This window comes from Otolemur garnettii, unplaced genomic scaffold, assembly GCF_000181295.1.
Source record: "Otolemur garnettii isolate 467f Iridium unplaced genomic scaffold, OtoGar3 scaffold00088, whole genome shotgun sequence".
Taxonomy (NCBI): domain Eukaryota; kingdom Metazoa; phylum Chordata; class Mammalia; order Primates; family Galagidae; genus Otolemur; species Otolemur garnettii.
In genome coordinates this window covers 4,072,534-4,078,807 of record NW_003852483.1, presented here as the reverse complement: position 1 = coordinate 4,078,807, position 6,274 = coordinate 4,072,534, and positions in this window count along the sequence as shown.

Genomic DNA, 6,274 nt, shown 5'->3' with positions numbered 1-6,274 from the left:
AGCAACACATCAAACAAATTATACACCATGACCAAGTGTGTTTTATCCCAGGGTCTCAAGGCTGTTTCAATATACATAAATCTATAAATGTAATTCATCACATAAACAAATTAAAAAACAAAGACCATATGATTCTCTCAATTGATGCAGAAAAAGCTTTTGATGATATCCTGCACCCTTTTATGATCAGAACACATAAGAAAATTGGTATAGAAGGGACATTTCTTAACGTGATAGAGGCCATCTATAGCTTACCCACAGCAAATATTATACTGAATGGAGTTAAATTGAAATCATTTACACTCAGATCAGGAACAAGACAAGGTTGCCCATTGTCTCCACTGCTTCTTAACACTGTAATGGAAGACTTAGCCATCACAATTAGGCAAGAAAAGGTGATCAATGGTATCCATGTAGGGTCAGAAGAGATCAAACTTTCACTTTTCGCAGATGATATGATTGTATATCTGGAAAACACAGGGATCCTACTACAAAATTCTTATAAGTGATCAAGGAATACAGCAGCATTTCAGGTTACAAAATCAACACTCATAAATTGGTAGCCTTTATATATTCCAGCAATAGTCAAGCTGAAAAAACAGTCAAGGACTCTATTCCATTCATAGTAGTGCCAAAGAAGATGAAATATTTGGGAGTTTAACTAACAAATGACGTGAAAGATCTCTATGAAGATAACTATGAAACTCAGAGAGGAAATAGCTGAAGATGTTAACAAATTGAAAAACATACCATGCCCATGGCTGAGAAGAATCAACATTGTTAAAATGTCCATATTACCTAAAGCAATACACAATTTTAATGCAATCCCTAATAAAGCTCCACTGTCATACTTTTAAGATCTCGAAAAAATAATACTTCGTTTTATATGGAATCAAAACCACCTCAAATAGCCAAGTCATTAATCAGAAATAATAACAAAGCAGTAGGAATCACACTACCAGAACTCAGACTATACTATAAATTGATAGTGATCAAAACAGCATGGTACTTGAACAAAAACAGAGAGATAGATGTATAAAACAGAATAGAGAACCAAGAGATGAACCCAGCTACTTACCATCATTTGGTCTTTGACAAGCCAATTCGAAACAATCAATGGGGAAAAGATTCCCTATTTAACAAACGGTGCTGGGTGAACTGCCTGGCAACCTGCAGAAGACTGAAACTGGACCCACACCTCTCACCATTAACTAAGATAGACTCTCACTGGATTAAAGATTTAAATTTAAGGCATGAAACTAGAAAAATACTAGAAGAAAGTGCAGGGAAAACTCTTGAAGAAACTGGCCTGGGAGAATATTTTATGAGGAAGATCCTGCAGGCAATTAAGGCAACATCCAAAATACACTACTGGGACCTGATCAAACTAAAAAGCTTCTGCACAGCCAACAACACAGTAAGTAAAGCAAGCAGACAGCCCTCAGAATGGGAGAAGATATTTGCTGGTTATGTCTCTGACAAAGGTTTCATAACCAGAATCCACAGAGAACGCAAACGTATTAGCAAGAAAAGAACAAGTGATCCCATCTCAGGGTGGACAAAGGACTTGAAGAGAAACTTCCCTGAAGAAGACAGGTGCACAGCCTACAGACACATGAAAAATGTTCATCATCCTTAATCATCAGAGAAATGCAAATCAAAACCACTTTGAGATATCTTCTAACTCCAGTAAGATTAGCCCACATCACAAAATCCCCAAACCAGAGATGTTGGCGTGGATGTGGAGAAAGGGGGACACTTCTACATTGCTGGTGGGAATGCAAACTAATACATTCCTTTTGGAAAGAGGCTAGGCGTACACTTGGAGATCTAAAAATAGACCTGCTATTTGATCCTACAATTCCTCTACTAGGTATATATCCAGAAAACCAAAAATCACATTATAACAAAGATATATATACCAGAATGTTTATTGTAGCCCAATTCATAATTGCTAAGTCATGGAAGAAGCCCAAGTGCCCACTGACCCATTAATGGATTAATAAATTGTGGTATATGTACACCATGGAATATTATGCATCCTTAAAGAAATATGGAGACTTTACCTTGTCCATCTTTACATGGATGGAAATGGAATATATTCTTCTTAGCAAAGTATCTCAAAAATGGAAGAAAAAGTATCCAATGTACTCAATCTTACTATGAAACCAACTTATAGCTTTCTTAGGAAAAATTATAGCCCAAGAAGGGGAAAGGGGAGAGGCCGGGGAGGAAAGGGGGAGGATGGGTGGAGGGAAAGTAATTGGTGGGACCACACCTATGGTGCATCTTACAAGGGTATGTGTAACATTTACTAGTTGTAGACTATACATATCTTTTTTTTTTTGAGACAGAGCCTCAAGCTGTCCCTCTGGGTAGAGTGCCGTGGCATTACAGCTCACAGCAACTTCCAACTCCTGGGCTTAAGCGAGTCTCCTGCCTTGGCCTCCCAAGTAGCTGGGACCACAGGCGTCCACCACAACACCCGGCTATTTTTTTTTTTTTTTTTTTTTGGTTGCTGCTGTCATTGTTGTTTTGGCGGGTCCGGGCTGGGGATTTGAACCCGCCACCTTAGGAGTATGTGGCTGGCGCCTTAGCCCGTTGAGCTATAGGCGCCAAGCCCATATCTTAACACAATAACTAAGAAAATGCCATGAAGGCTATGTTGACCAGTGTGATGAAAGCCTTTCAAATTGTATGCAAAACCAGCACATTGTAGCCCATGATTGCATTAACATACACAGCTTTGATTTAATAGAAGAAAAAGGGGGAGGGGGAGAGGGAGAATGAGAAGGAAGGAGAAGGAAGTAGGAAGGGGAAGGAGAAAAAGAAGAAGAAGAGGAAGAAGAAGAGGAAAAAGAGGAAGGAGAAGAAGAAGAGGAGGAGGAGGAGGAAGAAACTGGTATTTGCGGTGGAATACTGGAAGCCTCGCAAATATAAGTATGCTGTCTCCCAAATCCCTGCTGCTTAAAAAACTATTTCTTTGTCTCTTGCCTATCTATTATTTCCTATTTTCTGATTTTTTGATGGCCTTCTGCCCCACCAAGTCACTAGAAGGGAACCCATCACACGTTGGGGCTGGCACCCAACAATTACTACACAAAATTCCAAAGTCAAATTTATTTTGCAGTTTTTGGCCAGGGCTGGGTTTGAACCCGCCACCTCTGGCATATGGGGCCAGCGCCCCACTCCTTGAATCACAGGCACCGCCCCCAAGGTCAAATATTAAAAAAATATAATTCAACAGCATTTTATTTCATGATCAGTTGTTTTCATACATGGAATGGAAGGATGGTTCAATATTGACAACATATTAATAAAATTAATCATATTTATAAACAAAAAATAGAAAAATATGTGATCATTTCCATAGATGTTGAAATCAGAATCAATCAAATTTTGAAATCTATTACTTAAAACCTCTTAATACAAAGTGGAAAAATATTTTCTTGTAATTGATGCAAAATTCAATATTATATTTAATAGTGACTACTAAAAGGTTTCCAATAAGAAATATGACAAGGATGTTCACCACTATTTAGCTTGCTTTGGAGACACTAGCTGATAAAATCAGAGGAAAGAAGGAGGGAAGGGAAGAAATTGAAAGGGGGGTGTAAGTATTCTTTTAGCACTGGTTACATGGTGAACACCAAGGAAACTGAAAGTAATCAACTGGTAAAATGCCAGTAAAGAAACTACTGAAGGCTGTCTTCAGTATGGTGACATAAATACAATTTATATCAAGTTGCAAATATCAAAAGCTTTCCTATAAAAATCTAAATAAACCCCAGATAACTCAAAAATTTAAGTGTGAAAAGTAAAAATACAAGAGTCAGAAAAAATGGTTTTAATTTTATAGTTTCAGAGAAAAAGAAAGACTCAGACTCTATGATTACAATACAAAAACCAGATATCATAAAATAAAATTTTTTTTGTAAAATTCAAGAAATTGCTCAGGATAAAGCTTAAAAGATAAATGTAATGAGGGAAAATACTGAATGCATACAACAAAGGACTGCTTCTTTAATATATGATAGCCTCCACATTTCAATATATAAAAGACCAAAACCCAGTGAAAATGTCAAAAGATAGAAAATGGCAATACGGAAACATATCAAACTCATTCCGAACAAGAGAAATGAAAAGGAAAACTGCACTAAAATCCCATCATTTCACCCAGATATTTCAAAATGTTTAAAAAACTATTTCATACTGTTTATGAAAATATGAAAAATAATTCCAAATATTTATTACAATTTCTATGGAGAAATTGGTAATACCTGTCAAATATTAACATAACTATGACTTGAGGTTCAGAATTTTTGCAACCTCTATACTTTCAGGTGCATAAAGATAAATACACAAGGCCTCTTAAGGAAACATTATTCATGACAGCAAAAATGGGTCATAACAAGGTGGGGTATGGTGGCTCACTCCTGTAATCCTAGCACTCTGGGAGACTAAGACAGCTGGACTGCCTGAGCTAGAGAGAGACCCTATCTCTAAAAATAGCTGGGCATAGTGGTGGGCACCTATAGTCCCAGCTACTCAGGAGGCTGAGGCAAGAGTAGCCCAAGAGTTGAGCTCTTAAGCCCAAGAGTTTGAGGTTGTTGTGAGCTATGACAGCAGAGCACTCAATTGAGGGCGACAAAGTAAAACTCTGTCTCAAGAAAAAAAAAATGGGTCACCATATAAATGTTCAACCATAAAGGACTTTGAGTAACTTGCTGTCTATCCACCAATGAAAAACTATCTATCATCTATTATCACTATCATCTGTCTATTATTATTATGCACTTATTGCTATTTATCTTTCCATCAATCATCTATCTGTCTATCCAAGAAGAATGATAATATTAACAGGTAGCACTCACACAGAATTTCCTGTTGTGGCAGAGGTAGACGCTTTCTTGGGAAGTCACTGTGTTCTAGGAGTTGTTTTCAGAGGCCTACAGTTTTGAAAGTACCTAATTTCTTACTTAAAATCCCTTCCTATTTAAAATACCTACAGCAGTTTTCTCTTTGCCACCCTGAACCTTGAATGATATAACTTTTCCAGGAAAAATAAAAGAGCATTTCTATTGAGTGCTATAGTTTATGAAAAAAAAAAGACCCCCATAAACTGGAATAAACATTGACTTTGTCTGGAAGGATATAGAAACTCATAACAGCATTTGCTGCTTGAGGGGAATAAGAGACCCAGACCTCCACCCATGGAGGAAAGTCCCTTCCTCCAGTCCCTTAAGTATTTCATGATACCTTCCTTTCACATAGACTCTTTTGATTTCTGAATTTTCCACCATGTATGTACATTACTTATTTAAACAACTACATTCAGTAAGGCAAGATGTGTAACTAAGCAAACATTTTATACAAAGTAGAAAGCAAAGAAAATGAACACATCATGGAAAAGATAAATAAAAAATCCATTATGGAAGAAAAGCATAATACAAGAAAACAAACTAATGGTAATAATAGTCATTGTCCCTGTGAGTGCATTGTTCTGCTCTGTAGGAAGACTTCTAAAAATGTGAATTTCATAAAAATAAAGTAACTCAAAGAAACGGGGTGTGTGTGTGCAAGAGAGAGGGAGAGAGAGAGAGAGGAAAAAGTGATTGGGCCCAGTGTGTCCTTAATAACAAGAATTTTCAGCATGGAAGAAAGGAGATACAGATGTGACACAGAAGTTAAATGAAAATCTATTGCCCTGAATTTGAATCAGAAATATAAGCTTTTTTTTTTTTCATAAGAAATGAAAACAACTAAACTTAGGTTGTAGTTGTAGTTAATAATAAATCTAGAAATGATGACCAACCCCAAAGCAAAGAGCATCCCTTACCCACCCTGTGGTCTCTATAAGTACTGCCCATATGAATGAGCCAGGGCTCCTTAAACAGATGACTAATTCCTGCTTGGGACAGAAATGACCTGAAATATCTGTTCGAACCAGATATCAAAGAAGCCAGGTTTGTATACAAAGAACTCAGAAACCAACTTGAAGAAGCTCCCACTGACCAACCATGGGACACATTGATAATCGGTAACTGTAACTGGTTGGAGCACCTAAAATATGTTTAAATATTTTGGCTCATAAAAGTACTGAATACATAATACTATTTAATGCACACAGCTCCCCCCATACACAACTCCCCCACACAAACACATGAAAAGAAAAAAAATTTAGTTTATTTTCTTGTATTATGCTTTCCTTCTATAATGGATTTTTTATATTCAAACATTTACATAAAGTTTAAACTTTTTTTTTTTTTTTTTT